This window comes from Triticum dicoccoides, chromosome 5B (assembly GCF_002162155.2).
Source record: "Triticum dicoccoides isolate Atlit2015 ecotype Zavitan chromosome 5B, WEW_v2.0, whole genome shotgun sequence".
In the NCBI taxonomy this organism is placed as follows: domain Eukaryota; kingdom Viridiplantae; phylum Streptophyta; class Magnoliopsida; order Poales; family Poaceae; genus Triticum; species Triticum dicoccoides.
In genome coordinates this window covers 199,523,661-199,542,253 of record NC_041389.1, presented here as the reverse complement: position 1 = coordinate 199,542,253, position 18,593 = coordinate 199,523,661, and the positions used below count along the sequence as shown (strand labels likewise).

The window sequence follows — 18,593 nt, the reverse complement described above, 5'->3', positions numbered from 1 at the left end:
ATGAACAACTTGGATGACTTAAATTCTGGGCACATACCTAGTAAGAACGCTGTAGCGATAGCAGAAAGCACTGTATACAGATATTTTCTGTAGCAATAGTTTTGCTCCCTTTCATTTCCTGATTGCCTGGACAGACAGCTCCAAAGCACCTAATGATAGATCTGTTTTGATTAGGAAATCTTGTTCATTTTGCTTTGAACTTGACCCAGCTTCTTATTGTAGCTCGTGGATTTTGGGGAGATGGGCCCTATCAGGTGTTCTCGCTGCAAAGCGTACATAAATGCATTCATGAGATTCGTTGATCAAGGGAAAATTTTCATCTGTAACTTATGTGGTAAGGGACTAAGGCTTGCTAGTTGAACGCGCAGTTCAGCTTCCCTATCATTTCAAGCTGCCACTAGAAATATTTTCATCCTTTGCCAGTAAACCATGTTCATATGAAATTAAATTATCATTAAAAGTCTGATGCTATCTCATTCTCTTCCTTGAGAAGACGGCACTATTAATGTTCACTTCTTCTGTGTCAGGGTTTTCCCTCTTTTTTGTCTCGTAGCTCTATACTATTTTCATAAAATGTTGTTAAATTATGCAACTAAAGCTACTTCCCATTAAACAATGCACACTGATTTTGCAGGATTTAGCAATGATACTCCAAGGGAGTACTTGTGCAACTTAGGGCCTGATGGTAGGCGACGTGATGCTGATGACAGGCCTGAGTTATGTAGAGGAACAGTTGAATTCATCGCCACCAAGGAATTTCTGGTATGCCCATGCCTTGTTGAGCCTTTTTGTAACTTCATCTTAGCAAGATTTGTCAACTGTAGCTTAGTACTAGCTAAATTGCACTCTCAGTATAGGGGGGATAGGGATACATAAATACGTCACTTTTGAAAAGCGCTGAGACGGGGATACATTTGACTATTTTGATGATGATGATGATGATGATGATGATAATAATAATAATAATAATAATAATAATAATATGTTATCAATTAGTCATCGAGCCATTTAGCATGTATTTAGTCAGTGCAGTCCATTCTCTTCTATCTTCTTGTCCATTATTCCAACAAAAGCCAAGAACAAACAGCCAAACAGCAACAGCAAGTTAGCAAACATAAAAGTTCAATATTGGTCGAGAGATCTACAGGACCATAGGGAGCTACTCTACTGGAGAGGAAGAGGAGAGGGAGCACCACATCGTATTAGGGTTGAGTCTTACTGGGCTGGGCCGTATCAGGGGAGGTATCAATCATGTATCAGCCACACATCAGAGACGAATCCTTGTCAGATGCGGTATCCAATATGGATGCGCTGTATCCAGCACGTATCCGTGTTTTTAGAGGACTGGTAGTTATATCTTGCGGCCTTACCGTTTGTATTAACGATTTGGTTTTATTTGATTGATCAGCATGTAACCAGGATAACTTGTACTCCGTTCCAAAATAGATGACCCAACTTTGTACTAACTTTGTATTAAAGTTAGTACAAAGTTGAGTCATCTATTTTGGAACGGAGGGAGTATTGTATTTTGCACCATATCTGCTCTTTTTTCTTCATATTTTAGTTTTGCCATTTGGTACCATGGTAACGATAATTACTTCATTCATTTCAGGTCCGGGAACCAATGCCAGCTGTCTATTTCTTCCTTGTTGATGTCTCCATGAATGCCATACAGACTGGTGCAACTGCTGCGGCTTGCAGTGCAATATCCCAGTCTCTTTCTGATCTCCCTGTAAGTTTACATGTTATTTTCTATACATTTAGCATATACACATAATATGAGCTCAATGCATTAACTTCTGCTTAGATTCCATAATATCATTTGCTGCTGGTTTATCATTTAGCACAAGTCTTCTTCCGGCACCTATCATCCTTGCCAAACTGAATTTGTCATGGTTACAGTTTTGCCACACAATTTCCTTATTTTTTAGCTATAACCTATAAATCACATTAGATGATTAGCTGTGTGAATTAGTTACTGCTTTGGATGATTATATGGTAACTTATGTCAGTTGCAAACTCAAGAAATTCAGACAGTCATATAGATCTGACCAGAAACTGGCAGTAAACTTTCTGGTTATGGGGGATTGATGTTTTGCAACTTCAAGTGCCGTCTTCTGAGGATGTGCTGCCGATTATCTCACTGATTTGTTGGTCCTGGAACAATGCAGTAGCAAATCCTCAAGTGCCCTGTACCTTCTTCCTTTACCAAGTCTAACATAATCACCCTCTTAATCTTGTTCCCTTAGAATCACCGATGCAGATCACCCACATCTTTAGGTCCTCTCGTGGCGACATTGCACCATCTACCTGACGGTGACCAACTCAAGCATGGGGCATGCACTATTTAATAGCCTCAACATGGACACACTGTGTTTCTAGCCACATGCAACCACCGACAAATTAGTACCCTCCAGCTAACACACATGCTGCAATCCATGAACGTTGCGTGCATGCAATTGCTAGACTAGAATTAATTCCAAGGATGGATAAGCATGTAAAACTAGCCAAATCATGTGGCTAACACTTGACTTGACAGTTAACATGAAGCAGCGCAAGGTTGTGGAGGAACAACTCCACCTTGCTGTACGAAGTGTACAACACAAGTGTTGAAGGAACTACTTAAACGTGCGGGGCTAGATATCACTCTAGAGGCAGAAATAGGCCAATGTGGCAGCAGGAGTTCAATCCAAAACTCCTAGGGCACAAGTGTCAGATCCCGGATGGATCAGCCATGGATTTGAGGTGGATCAAGAACAAGAAAATGGGGAAAAGTATTAAATCACCAAGAACAGTGAGGAACTTGTGTATATGGTGCATGTATGTAAAGGTATTGCTGTATTGATAATAAGTTAATAACCAATATTTGGCTGAATAGTTGATTGATACCCCTCTCTTAGGTTACAAGGCCTTATATAGGCTAGGGAATTACAGTGGCTTAACTTGAAAGTAAAATAAAGGAAAAAGCAGGAAAAAGGGGAAACAGAGATAGCCATAGATTAGGTCTTCTTCTCATCCTAGCCCTCCAATCTTCTCCCTTATCTTCTCCCACTAGTACCTGACAACAAGATCTACTCCAAGATCTTAGATAAGAACACCAAGTTCTATTATAGGTAGTGGGGGTACATAGTCTGGTTACAAATAGAGGTGGGGACCTCTATTTATAGGGCTTTTGGAAGCCTTCACATCTCACTTCTAGTAATGGCTAGAACACTATAGAAAACATTACCTAAGGCTAAGATTCACCATTCCACTCATAGCTACTCATAGCTGGAAGACTAGAAAACAGTAGATAGGGTTGAGAAAAGAAATACTAGACTAGAGTAGAAGTATCTAGAAGTAGGCAAACAGTATTGACATATGATTTTATTTTGGGTCTTTTACATCTGTGTCCCTAACTTGAACCCACTACTCACATTTGCCCCTAATTCAAAAGCCTCCTCAAAAATGTCCCTCCGCCGTTAGGTGCCCTTACAGAAATGCCCTTCCGTTCCGTTTTCGTCCGGTCAAAGGGGTTTGACCGTCTACGGGGCGTTTGTTGGACATTTTGCCCTTGCCTCCATGTGCCACTTACATGTGGGACCCAGTCAGAAAAAAATAAAAAGGAAAAACTCTCCCTCTCACCCTCTCTCTCACACACTTACATGTGGGCCCCAAAAAATAGATAAATAAAAAATCCCTCCCACCTCTCTCCCCTACCTCACGACCTCTCTGTCTCACCTCCGGCGAGCGCCGACACGCCGGATTGTGCGCCGTCGGCACCAGCTCCCCACGCGCGGCAGCACTCCCTCCATTCCATTCTCCCTCTCCCTCCCTCTCTCGCGACTGCAGCGACGAGCTAGGCGGCGGCCTCCGGCGGTGCTCGACAGACTCGAGAAGGCGGCCATGGATCCAGTGGTTTAGGGGGCTGGGCGACATCTTAGGGGCACCACGAACACGACTGAGACATTGATTTGTGGTTTAGCAGGACAGGGGCTGCGAATTACGACGGTGCTTCGGCGGCTGCGGACGAGGAAGACGGTCAATCCGGTCATGTTTGCGAGGTCCTGCTCGAGCTGCTCCTAGGAGTAGACGAAGTCGAGGCGTGCGTGTCTCCTGGATAGCTTTTCAGCTGTCTGTGAGGACAATGGCCGCGGCAATGGCGACGGCCACGACGACGGCCATCCTGGGATGCGGCTGAGGGGAGGAGAGAAAGCGGGGGAAGGGAGGGAAAGTTAGCTAGGGTTGTCCAAGGGCTTGCCGGCGTCGCTAAGTAGCCCTACTCGAGCTACTACGGCGGCAGCTGTCGAACAGCGGGCGACGGTGGCGCGCGCCGGCGCGTGCAGTCGATGAGCTGACGAAGACGACGATTGGGGGAGATGGGTGGGCCTGGCGGTATGCACATGGGCCGAAAGTGCACATTGCACTTGGGCCAAAAGGTAAGCACTCTCTTTCTTCTCTTTAATTTTTGTTTTTTTTTTCATGGGTAAAAATGTCCAACAAACGCCCCATAGACGGTCAAACCCCTTTGACTGGACGGAAATGGAACGGAAGGGCATTTTTGTAAGGTCACTTAACGGCAGAGGGGCAAATTTGAGCAGACTTTGAAATTAGGGGCATATCTGAGTAGGTGGTTCGACTTAGGGACAGAAATGCAAATGGCCCTATTATTTTTATTATTCTCATCTATTGTTCCTCATCAGTCTCCCCTGGTTGTTTGGAACTCGACCTCGAGTTATCTTCATAGAGCGCTTCTTCTGGGTGGTAGGGAGTCAAGTCTGCACCATTGAAAGTGTTGGATATGCCCATGTCGTTTGGAAGATCTATCACATAAGCATTATCATTTATCTTCCTCATAATAGAGAAGGGCACATACCTTCATTGCCTAAGCTTCCCTTCAACAACTAAAGGCAGCCTCTCTTTTCGGAGGTAGACCATCACCTTATCACCAACTTGGAATGATTTCAGCCTCCTTTTGCAGTCAGCAAGTTGTTTATATAACTGATTTTGTGTTTCCAGAACACCACGAATTTCTTCAAATAACTCAGTGTAATTATGAGCAAATGACAATGCTGATTTTGAGTTTCTCTTTGATGGTAGCTTCATCAGGTCCACCACATGTGTTGGAACTTTAGTGTAGACAATGGAAAAAGGATTCCTTCCTATGGGTCTATGTTTGGAGTTGTTGCAAGAGAACTCTGCAAAAGATAAAGCCAAATTCAATTGTTACTTTCTTTCTCCACAAATTCAATGGATCAATCAGCTCAAAAAATAAAATAAAATCAATGGATCAGATTACCCAAAAATTGTTCACCACTTTAGTTTGTCCATCTGTTTGTGGATGGGCAGTGCTAATTTTTCTTAATGTTGAATTGCTTCCACAAAGTGAGCCAAATTGCAGCAAGAAACTTGCTACTCCTGAGACGATGGACCTTGGAACGCCATGAAGTCTGACCACTTCTCTAAAGAATAGGTTTGCCACATGATGAGAGTCTGTTGTCTTGCGTCATGGAATAAAATGAGCCATTTAGAGAATTTGTCCACGACCACAAACACATCATCACTCCCTCGCCTTGTTCTTGGCAAACCCAAGACGACATCCATACCCATGGAGCAACAGGAACAAGCAAACACATGTGTAACCTTGTGTTTTGAACCTGGCCTTGCAGGTTTGACATATGGGGCACCGCAACACTACTTTCCAGTATCCCTCTTTAGTTTTGGCCAAAAGTAACGAGCTTCTAGGTTAGAGATAGTCGTGTCTCGTCCAAATGGAGCGCTCTGATCAGTTTGTCGCGTAGAGAGCTTCTTGGGATGCACAAACGATCATTTTTTAAGAGATAGCCATTCTGCACAAAATATTCATCACCTAATGGTTGGCCCCTATTGTGCTTTACCCAAACGAAACTGCTCCACAGACAACAAGTGCAACCCGATTCCCGCACGACCATGGAATCGAGCGGCTGTTTCCTTTTAAGTCGCATGCATGGGCGGCTAGATTTCCACCGTCGTGCAGGAATCGTTCAACTGTTGTCATCCGTATAGCACGATTATTACCCAAACAGGGCCAAAGTCTTCGTCATTCTCATACAACTTTATTTGATTCATGCCAGGAAGTTCAGCCTCAAAATAAGTCAAGAGACATGCACAATGACTCAAAGCATCAATCACTCGTTTGGTTGCTCCAGATTTATGCATAGTGAGATAGTTGAATCTCTCCAAATATGCCACCCATCTTGCTAGCATGCGATCAACATGTTTTTGATTTCTAAAATGCTTCAAGGATTGATTGTCAGTGTAAACGATAAACTCTTTAGGCGGCAAATAGACTTCCCAAGTTTTTAAAGCTCGGAAAACCGCATATAATTCTTATTGGTAAGTACTCCATTTCTATCTAGCTTTGCTTAACTTCTCAATTCTCACTAAAGAAAGCAATGTGCATTCTTTCTTGAGATAGAACAACTCCAATGCCTACTCCACTTGCATCACACTCCAACTCAAAAGTCTTGTGATAGTTTTTGCTTGATCTCATTGAAACTAGCTTTAGCCGTTTCTGTCCATTGGAACTTCCCTTTATTCAAGCACTCGGTAATTGGTGCCATGATATTCTTCACAAATCGCCTTGCAAGGCCATGAAAACTTCTTACATCAGAAATGGTATTCGGAGTTGGCCATTCTCGGATTGCTTCAACCTTAGAATCATCAACACGAATACCGTCGCATGTTATGACAAATCCTTGGAAAATAAGTTGTGTTTGCAGGAAAACATATTTCCTCAAGTTGACGTAGAGCTCATTTTCCTGTAGTACTCCTAGCACTTTCCGAATGTGATCAAAGTGTTCATCCTCATCCTTGCTATAAATCAAGATGTCATCAAAATAAACCACAACAAATCGGGATAAGAAGGGCCGAAAGACTTGGTTCATCAAGTGCATAGAGGTACTTGGTCCATTTGAGAGTCCAATTGACATGACTAGCCACTGAAACAACCATTCCTTTGTCTTGAAGGCTGTTCTCCATTCATCCCTGGGTGTGATGCAAATCTGATGATACCCGCTTCTTAAATCTAGCTTTGTGAACACTATTGCTTCACTAAGCTGATCCAACATATCGTCCAGACGGGGAATAGGAAATCTTTACCTTACAATGATCTTGTTGATAGCTCCATTGTCCACACAGATACACCAAGATCCTAAAAAGTGGGGGATGTATGAATTATATAGGTGCTTGAGGTGGAAGAGGAAGTGAGGGTACAAGGGTTATTCCCGGTCACTGCTCGCAGGCAGGCCTGTGTGTACTGGGTAAATTGGCTCAGTGCACAGGGTGCCCAGAAGGTTTTGGAGGGGTCCCGTGCCCATGGGGTCCAGGAGCCCATGTTTGCGGGGTGTCCAGAGAGTTTTTGGGGTATCCCGTGCGCACGGGATACATGGCCCCATGTGCACGGGGTGTCCAAAGAGCTTTTTTTTGTTTTAAGCTGCTGGGCACCTTCTTCTCCAGTGACCACAAAGCTTTCTCCTGTCTTCGGCTGCTGGGACCTTCTTTCGTGCTGTCCTGGGGCCCCATGTGCACGGGGTGTCTAGAGAGCTTTCTCTTCATGAAGCCGGTGTTCCTTCCTCACTTCTTCTTGTTGATCGTCGTTGTACTTAATCACACATAGGGTCCCCTTGTGAGGTAGTAGCCTAAGTATATCTAATTGCATACGAAGGTCAAGCAGGAAAGAGTTCAGCTCGATTTCTATGGCACGTGCGCGAGCCTATGTCATGGGTCCATTTGGAGCTTGTTGTGTAGCTGGTGTTTGCATGGTGATGTCCATGGGCTGCTTCGCTCTACTTCGGCTTGCACGCCGTCTTTTTGCCCTTCTCGCCACCAGATGATGCGCCTTGCATGCGTTGGTGTTGACGAGATGTCCATTCCTCCTCTGCCAGGAGGAGCTTCTCGACGCTGCTACCCACATCATTGATGTCGTAGTTCTCTTCCATGGGCAGCAGGCGGCCTCAGAGCTCTTCAATTGTCAACGTCTTGAGGTCGATCAAGGATTTGATGGCCATTGCCATCTGCCGGTACTTGCGTGGCACCACATGCAGAAACTTGCATGGCCTGGTGCTTGGTGATGGGGTTGTTCAATAGGTGCAAGACATTGACGATGGCAGTCTGGCGAAGCATGAAATCCTTGATGGACTTATCGTCGTGGGAATGGAGCTCCTCGAACTAGTGGCAGTGGGTCTGCGCCCTCACCTCCCGCACGCACTCACACCCCATGCGAAGGGTCTTGAGTGTGTCCTGGCCAGCCTTGGTGTTGTCCTTGTCTTTTAGTGTGCGCACCAGCTGCGGCGGAACCACTTGCGTCAGTGCTGCCAGTGCAGTGCGATCGTCGCGCTCATATCGCCAAACTCGACAACCTCCCAGCTGTTGTGCCTGCAGCTGAACACACCTAGTCATGGCCCAGTCGGCACAATTAGTGCGGGTATGCATCGGGTATTGGGCAGAGCTGTTGCCCTCCCTCATGACACTCACTCGCTACGATCTTGTTAGACCTAATCTTCTCATATACCAAAGAGATGCATGCATGAGAAGGAAGAAGTCAAATTGAGTTGGATGTCGGGGAACATCATGTCACCTTATCCAATAGAATTTGTCATGCCATATGTCATCACTCGCAGTTATCCCTAATTATATATGAGTTGTCATCTACTTGGGTGTGAGTTGTGCTACTGAGCTGGGCCCAAGAGATTATTCCTGTTTTTCAAACTTTCAAACAACTTTAAATTGTTTGAAGGCTCAAATTCGATCCAAATCCTATGGACTTTTTATGTGGCTTCACTAGATTATTTCGAGTCCACATAACCTTATTTCTGGGACTTTTAAGCTTATAGTTTTATTTCTAAAAATATAAATCCAATTTAAATTCAAATGGAGGTTTGAACTACAAGTTTTTCATTTATCTTTCCAATATCCTTGAAAGTTTATAGGAGACTTCACATATATAGAGGCAACTTTGATAAATTTTCTAGGATTTCCGAAGGACATATATGACAAACAAACAACAGTAAAGCCTTTTAGTCCAAACAACTTGTGGTAGGCTAGAGTTGAAACCCAAAAATCTCGAAACCAACTCATGGTTCTATCATGTGGATAGCTAACTTCGACACACCTCTGCCCATGGCTAGTTCTTTGGTGATATTCCAGTCCTTCAGATCTCTCTTAACGGACTCCTTTCATGTCAAGTTTGGTCTACCCCGACCTCTCTAAGTGCATTTATTTTCTTGATGCATTTTATAGCATTTCTATGGGGTTTTGAATTATCCTCATTTTCACAATTAAACAAATGATGCAAAATGATTATGATGCACATTATAACTCCTAATTACACTGGGGCTGTGACAAGTGGCCTTGGATGACACTAGCCTTGCGCTCACTGTGCACACTGGTGTCGGAGTCTCTTTGTCATTAGGCCACCGGCATGACCATGGACAGCACCACGATCACCCTTCCTAGTGCCTTTGTTTTGGGGCAGTTTGTGCTCCGTGTGCTTCATCATGAGTGAATCCAATCAGGAACGAGTAATTGTTACCATTCGCTCACCATGACCATGAGTCCATGATCATGGTGCCTCCTCTTGGTGCTCTCCTCGGAACTCCCTCAAGCGCCCTATCACCTTGACCTCGAATGAAGACATCGCTGAGACATCTCCCCACTGCTCTATCATGCCGATCATCTGGAATCTGTCGGGTACGGCGGCTAAACAGCTTCTCCACCACTGTATTGCCCTTCAACTAGGTGCCTAGGGAGCGTATCTCCCCCACCATGGAGGTGAGTTTGTGGGAGAACCCCATGATGCTCTCCGAGTGCTCCATGATCATGCGTTCAAACTGCCGCTTCACCGTTTGTTTGTCACCTTCTTTACGTGGTCCTCACAAATGCGCATTTGCTTGATTGCCTCCCAGGCTTCCTTTGCAGCCTCCTCTACAATTGCCATCATCATGGCATCCGGCAAGCATTGAGAGGCTGCAGTGAGGGTGCCCTGGTTTGTGTCCTCGTCGACCGGTGCATTGCCCTCAATCACCGTCCACACACAATGTGAGTGCATGATGAACTTTATCTTCATGGACCAAAAGTGTAGTTGGTGTCGGTCAGCATTGGATACTGGACAGGAACGGCTCTTGCCCTCACCAGGACGGTTCAGTTTTACCCATGGCAAGCTCTGATGCTAAATATTGGCCTGAACCTCTCTCTTCTCTTAGTGGACACACACACAAGAGACTTCTTGTTCTGGGCAACCGATGCCCTTTTCCCTTTCTTAGCAACCGATGCTTATTTTACATACATGGGGTACACGTCCTTTTATTAGGACTAACTCAAACTGACTGAGCCCTCTTAAGACCGACCTAGCCCTCTTAAGAGTACTACTCTGAATGCAGTTAAAGGTCTATCCCAACTTTGCTGTTACTATCTGTTACTACTACTTGCTGCGGCCCTTCCTTACTAAGACAACTGGCAGTCAAATTTCTTTTGACTACTCCCACCGTCATACTAGAGATGTCTTGCATCTTCTTCCTTTTCCAAGTCATAACAAGATTAGCTCCAACCCTATCTGGTTCTTTCAACCCTGTTCGAGACATTACTTCTCGCACAGTCATGAGGTCTTGGAAAGGTTTAATGCTCATAGGCATTTTATGCAAGCCACATATATCATATTTATCAATTGCACTCTGGTTTGCTATTTGGATTGGGATGTTCGTTACTGGCTCAATACATGTGTCGCCCGGTTTCTTTAAAATAATAATATTTTGTGAATAGTTGCGAGGAAAGGATCATAGTTTCACGTACTCACAGTGTATAAACTACCAACCTAGGGAAAGTAGCAAGGGAGATAGTTCAGCTGGCCCCACAATGGTAACCCTCAAACTCCAGGCAGTACCCCATGCCCTAAGGATCAGCAGCCTAAGCATCAGCTGCAACCCTACACACATGCATATGAGAAAGCTAGCAAGCAGCTAATTTGGTGGCCACAAAACCAAGGACACACCATAGAACAGAGGAAGGGCAAAGGTGCCGCTAGTATAGAGAGTGAGATTTTGGCCGGGTACCAGAACGGGATCTAAGCATGATATATATAGTTATTCTATAAAAGATTTGAAACCATAGTGCATGCGGCAAACTTTTTTTAGCTGAATCACTATGTTTGACAAACTTGGTGTTTTGTTCTTGGTTAGTTTTCTTTATTTTGCTGATGCAAAAGAATAGAACATAATGATATCGGCCTACTTGGAGTCCCCACACTTAGTCCCCTGACATTTTATTCTCTTTTCTAGGAAGGTCCCCGAACGATGGTTGGGATTGCGACATTCAATTCTACTATTCACTTCTATAGTCTGAAACGTGCTCAACAACAGGTATGTTCTGAAAAAGTTTGCTAGCAATGCTAAGCATTTTATGCATTGCCCCTTTGGTATTTCAACTAGTAAAAGCTCAAAATATCATAGCAGCTGATCTTTATGACCTGGCAAAGGAAGAAGCAGAATTGTCTATGATCTGCATTTGATATAAACATCCCCATCTTACCTAATCTTTTTTTTGCAATGTCACGCCTTCTATAATATTTCTTAAGTTTCCTGCTAATATTTTGACTTCTGAGTATTGAATCTCTTCAAATTTGGCCCAGTCATAGGGTTGCCTGCCAACAGCCAATGTCAATCATGCGAATCACTTAAGTTCAGATGTCAAAACAATGAGAAAAAGATTCAAAAGAATTTTGTCAATGCAGTCCACACCCCCCCTCCAATTTTTTTAATCAATCAGTGACAGAAGAAACAAAAACTTAAAAATTTTAGAATATTATTGCTTTAAATTGAGTAGAGTGCGGTGGATAAGACGTTACTGCTTTAGTATTCACTTCTGCTCAACAGTCGTTGCTGCTTCTGAGGAACGTATTTTGACAATATTGTTAGAGTGCTGGCTGGTGGGTAGATGTCAAATGTTCTAAAATTGTACCTTTGACTTTGCAGCCTTTGATGCTCATTGTTCCTGACATACAAGATGTGTATACTCCACTTCATATGGACTTAATTCTTCCAGTTTCCGGGGTTTGTATTGGCACGAATGGCAGTTGCTTTTTGTTAGTAGATTACTAGTTGTAGAAGCTTCAATAGAAATAAGAAATCTCTCTGTACACGAAAAACCTCTAAATACCTTCTTTTTCGAGGCTTCAGTGCCGTGATAGTTTGGAGCAATAACTTTAGAGCATCCCGAGCATGTTTGAAAACAATAGGGTTGCTGATTCAGCGTTTGGAGCAGCTATGAAGGTACTTGTTTTCATAATATTTTTGCCCTTCTGCATTATCCTTCTGTTGCAACATATGAATGAATTAGATGCTTCTCTACTGTCTGCAGTACTTTAATTTATACAGTTACATTGCAAATCCTTAATCTACAGCCCCTTATTAATTTGGATCGAGCCATATCACAGATGTTTGCATATTTCCATATTTTTGTTTGTGTTGATACTCTTTTTTATGTTGTTTGCAGGCAGGTTTCCTAGCAATGAAGCCCACTGGTGGAAAGTTGCTTGTGTTTCAGTCGGGTATTTTGTCCTTCTGTTACCGCGTCCACTAACTTGGAAGCCTTGAAACCAAGAGTCTAGAGGGAAATGACCATGCCATCCATGGTATTAATGTGTTGGGAATAAATGAGAGATACATTAATGGCAGTGTTTGTTTAGTCATAAATGCTGAAGAGAAAATGTAATAAACTTTGCATGCAAGTCTTAAAATATCATCATACATGATCTCCCAAATTATGATACTTAGATTTTTAAAGGAAGGAGTACATTGCTGCATGCAAGTCTTATCATTAGACATGATCTCCCAAATTATAGTTCATATATCATATATAATTTTACTGGCTGGTAAATTTCTGTTGTATAAAATCTGGAAGTAGCATTCCTATTCTGGAGAACTGCTTGTCTGCTTGTAGCTGTGTGAGTGATGAACCCATCTTTAACAATGACATAATATATTAGTTATTTTTAGTGCTTTAGATTAGAAGTCATCAGCATCACTGTCTCATCAGAAGAAAAAAGGGTCATAACAGTTAATTGCTTGCACTTGCAGTGCTACCATCAGTTGGGACTGGTTCATTATCTGCAAGGGAAACTGAAGGTAGATCAAATATTTCGAGTGGAGATAAGGTATGATTTATTTCCTCGTTATTTTGCATACCTACATGAAACACAAAGTTACATTTGCCAATCCATTTCACATGAGTATTGTGTCTTGTTGTTCTTCTTTTCTGTAGTTGATGCGTTGTAATATTTTATGTGCGATTTCCAGGAAGCACATAAGCTCCTGCAGCCTGTTGACAAGACACTCAAAACAATGGCACTAGAATTTGCTGAGTATCAAGTGAGCAACATTTGTTTCTGCTTCTTTCAGTATTTTTTATTTTCATTATTCAAATAAGACTAACCATGATGATATTTTGCTCTTAATTTTTTCAGGTTTGTGTAGATGTGTTCCTTACCACACAGTCATACACAGATGTTGCTTCGATATCAGTTGTTCCCAGTACCACTGGTGGCTGGGTATGCCTCTCTTCAATAGTTAGGTTAGATGGCTGAAAGAACATTTATCATTTGATATTTGCAATTCGTAGGATTTTAATGCTAGGAGCTAAAACTAGTTTTGGATAAGATTATTGCCAGATAGAAAAAAAATGTTTTATTAAATTCATTACAGTGCAGGCATAACTAATCTATTATAGAATTGTGATCAGCTTTTTATTGTCTTCATGCACGCTACCGTTTTGACAAACACTTGTCAGCATTTCAAGTCCAGTATCAGTTTAGCATTTGCGCTTGTGATGTTTGTTTCTTTCTAAATATCACTGTAATATGCTTACAGATTGGAAACATACACCATTGGCCTGCAGCAGTTTCCACCATATTATTACATAAATAATAAACACTAAGCATCTAATTCCCTTTATCGTTTTACTCACTGAATGCATAAGGTTCTAAACTTCAAGGTAGCTGATTGTCTTCAGTTTTCTTAGAGTTTCCAGTTCCATCTTATCTGTTATGTCTGCTTTTTTTTTCCTTTTGCTGTTTGATTTGAAAATTTTCTTTTATTATGCAGGTTTACTACTATTTTCCATTTTCTGCTCTTTCTGACCCAGCCAAACTCTTCAAGGATCTCAGATGGAATATCACTAGACCCCAGGGATTTGAGGCTGTCATGCGTGTCAGGTGCAGTCAGGTGAGGTTCTGTCCACCACCCCCCTCCCCCCTCCCGTTTTCATTCCATAGTCCTATAGTACCTTATTATTTTGTTTCCTTTTCCATGTGTACAAGGGGCTTCAAGTTCAAGACTATTCTGGCAATTTCTGCAAGCGCGTCCCTACTGATATTGATTTGCCTGCGGTCAGTAATTAAGATTTCTTCCTGTATAATTGTTGGTTGCATCAAGCTCTCTTGCATATTTCTGTTGTCAACACAAGCTTTGTTATGTTGAACTCAGTTTTGTTCCCTGTTAATGGTAGAACATGCACCTTGGCCTCTAAAACTGTCAGCTGGTGATATAACATAGTATGCAGTACCATATTGTTACTTGCAGTGTAACATGGTGTATACAAAAATTATATCAAACATTGGTTAATCTTATTCTTATGCAAAGCAAGGTTTTTTGTCGGGAAAATTTATGTTCATTGGATTATGCATATCCATGGCCTTCTCCATTTCTATGTGGTAACCAACCAGTTACAAGAAATCGCTGACCCAAAACGGTGTATAATATTGACCAGAATCATGGCATTTATTGCTACAATTGCTGCAATTCAAAATGTATAGATATAAAAGCTTAACAGGTCAAGGTAACCATAATAATCTGCTGTTTCAAAATTTTATGCCTGATAGCAGTTTTAAAATTTTATGCTACTGCATTCATCTGCTGTTTCACGTTCTTATTACTGTCGATTGTGGCAGAATCTAACCTACTAAATTTATGGCTTTTCTGCCGCAGATTGACTCTGACAAAACCATAATGGTTTCCTTTAAGCATGATGATAAGTTTCAGGAGAATTCAGAATGTGGTTTTCAGGTAATGTACATTACGTATTTGAGATCAGTTTTAACTTTAGCGTAGACTAGAGCCTACTTGTTTTTATTTTGAAGTACCAACAATATGTACATGCCCAAACTTTGACATGTATCATCCATAACAAACTCCAATTTTGGTGGGGTTCTGAAAGTCAGCCTCATGCATCATGAAATCTGCTGAGCGAACCAGCTATGGCTGATCACTCACCGGTGGCCTAACTTGCCCACTATGCTGCATAGAAGCCTAACAGTAACTGTAGAAATTTTGCTGGCAAATGGTTTGTATCTAAACTTGGTAAACTCATCTATTTTTGAATATGTGGTGAAATCCGTTCTTTAAGTGTGATATTAGGGCAACTCCAATGCCATTCGCCAAAATGCCCCTAAACGTTCGGAGAACGCAGTCAGGGCACTTTTTACCGTCCAACCCCGTGCATCAAACATCCGCGGACCGGTCTAGACGGTCTATTTCCCCCAAACTGGAAACAAACTTGTGGGAGGTTTGGGGTGTACGGACACCCACCGTGTCCCCGACACACCTGGCCCACCCAAAACCCTCTCCCAGAGCCCCTTTTACCCACCAGTCCCTCCCCCTTGCTTTGTATCTGCACCCACCAAGACCGCCACCGCCTCTACCAATCCGGCTGCTGCCAAGTTCTAGCCAGAACTCTGCTGCAACACCCAGGCACCTTGTACTTCATCGCCGTTGCACCCTAGATCCGGCCGCAACCCTGGTAACATCCGCTCCCTGTCGACACCTTCCATGGCGGACACCATGCCCGACAAGTGTTTGGCCAAATGCCATTGAGATTTTTTTTTGACTTTCTCCTTGTTTAACATGAAACAAGCACTATGGCGGGGTACTCGGTGAGGGAGGATGTATTGTTGTGTGACGCGTGGTTGCCACAAGTGCGCGGTTTGTAGGCATGAAGCAAAAGGACATGATATTTTGGCAACATGTGCATTCTTGGTTCCATGAACACAAGCACCGCCGGCCCTACAATTTGATGTGATCCATGATCGCAATCTGAAGTCACTACTCCATCGGTGGTGCACCATTTCAAATGTCGTCATGAAGTATTGCGGTGCGATTGCACAAGTGGAAAAAAGGTGGCCACGGGGCACGTCAATGTGTTGTTGCTTGTTATCTACGTGTTGGTCAATTCATTGATTCACTCAATGTTGCAACTTGATCATCACGTTATTGTATAGCCCGTACGTGCTGCCGTAGAGCCGCATTGTACCAAAGGACGGAGTGCAAGCCCTTCATATTGATGCATCGTTGGATGAAGCTCAAGGGGCACAACATCTTGGTGAACAACATGTGCCGATGAAGAGGTTCAAGATGGAGGAGAGAAAGCTTGAGATCAAGGCCGCTTTCGAAAGTATGGTTAAATTTGGGATTGATGAATTTTATAAACTTGCTGAACATCCGGCGCTTTTACTAGGATTGAAATGTATGGTTGAATTGCTATCGATCAATGATTCAAAGTGAGGCTGCATGGCGGACATGTATTCTATTATTTTTTGGTGAACCTCCTTGGAATTGCCCTTAGTCCCGACAGTTTATTGGTTCTGGCCCTCATGCATGGATTGCAGTATATATCTGATGCAGTTAGCAACAAAATCGTATCTTAGGGCATCTCCAACATCGTCCCCTCAAACGGACATACTATTTGTTCGCGAAATGGTCCTAATTGTAGAAAATAGCACAATTCATCCATAAATAACATGCAAATATCTCCATGTCAACTGGAGGCGCGTCTGTCGACCAATCCAGCTCGGTGGCCTTGGCATGCACGACCTCGAGCGCACCGGTCTCGCCCTGCGCACACGCTGGCTATGGCTTAGCCGCGACGGCGATGAGAGGGCGTGGCACGGCCTTGACCTGCAGTTCTTGCACGAGGAACGGGCTTTCTTCTTCGCATCCACGACCATGACGATTGGGAATGGGCTGCGCGCCCTCTTTTAGGAGGACCGATGGATCAACGGCCGCGCTGTTAGCGAGATCGCGCCTCTCCTCTACGCTTGCATCCCCAAACGACGCCGCAAGTCCCGAACCGTCGCCGACGGCCTACACGCAAACCAATGGGCTACCGACATCCATGGCACGATTGGCATCCCGGAGATCGGCGAATACCTCTGCCTTTGGCACCTGATTGCCCAAACCAATCTCAGCGATGCGCCGGACAACCTTCGCTGGAAGTCTGCTGGAAGTGGACTGAGAATGGACGTACTCGGCCAAGTCTGCCTACCTCGCCACCTTCCACGGTTCCACCCATTGTCAGGCCTGGAGGCTTACTTGGAAGTGCTGGGCGCCACCACGGGTGCGTTTCTTCCACTGGCTTGCGAACCTCGACCGCCGCTGGACTGCCGACTGCCTCGCGCGCCATAACCTGCCACACCGGCCCTGCTGTCCGCTATGCGATCAGGCCCCAGAGACACTACATCACCTTCTCCTGGGATGCCCCTTCGCTCGACAGGTGTGGCATGAGATCCTCTCATGGCTGCGCCTCCCTTGTCCACCGCCCAACAACGGCGCCACGCTTCATGACTGGTGGCGCCTGGCTAAACGGAACACGCCCAAGCCGATGCACAAGGGCCTCGCCTGCCACTTTGCTCGTGCCATGGATGATTTGGAAACATCGCAATGGCTGCGTTTTCGAGAGAGACCGCCCTTCGGTCACCTCCCTGATCGCCACGATCAAGGTCGAGGCTGCTCTTTGGGCCAGAGCAGGGGCCCTTGGCCTCCGCGTCATCCTGCCCCAAACCTGGGATGTTCACTAATGCCCTTGTACTTGCCCTGTAACTCGCCTCCTAGGAGCAAACCCCCTCTTTTCAATACAGTGAAACGCAAATCTTCTGCGTTTTCTCGAAAAAAATATCTCTAGTACAATAATAGTTCGAATGTAAATATTACATTTGAGATAACCGGATGTTCAACAAGTTTTCCGAATTCATCGATGCCGGATTCAATTTTTTTCGAGTCAGAATCGTCATATGTTGTCCCACACATACAGACCCTTGAGCTTCATCCAACAATGTATGTGCGTGAATGGCCTGTCCTCTAGTACATCATGCCAGCGCGTGCAGGCTATACAATGTGTAGAGCAACATTGAGTGAGTGAATGAATTAACCAACATGTAGAGCAACAAGGAGCAAAACTTACGATCTCCATGGTTGACAAGCCCCATGGCCACACTGTCTCTACTTGGTGAATCGCACCGCAATACTTCATGATGGAGTTGCAGATGGTGTACCATCGATGGGATACCGACTTCACATTGCGTTCATGGATGACGTGCATGCCGTAAGTGCGAAATTCTTTTGCTCATGAAACGAAGCATGCACGCGCTGCCAAAAGATCGAGCCCCTTGAGTTCCTGCCTACAAAGTCCGCAGATATGACCAACCGCGCATCACACAACAACTCATCCTCGATCACCAAGTACCCCGCCATCGAATTACTCTAGGAAACAATAAAAAGTTCAATAAAAAAGCTCCGGCATTTGACCGAACACCT

At 44.0% G+C, this 18,593-nt stretch overlaps 1 pseudogene; it reads left to right on the top strand.

The window, feature by feature from the left end:
* Positions 1 to 18,593, top strand: part of LOC119308073 — a 24,808-nt pseudogene that overhangs the window by 3,755 nt on the left and 2,460 nt on the right.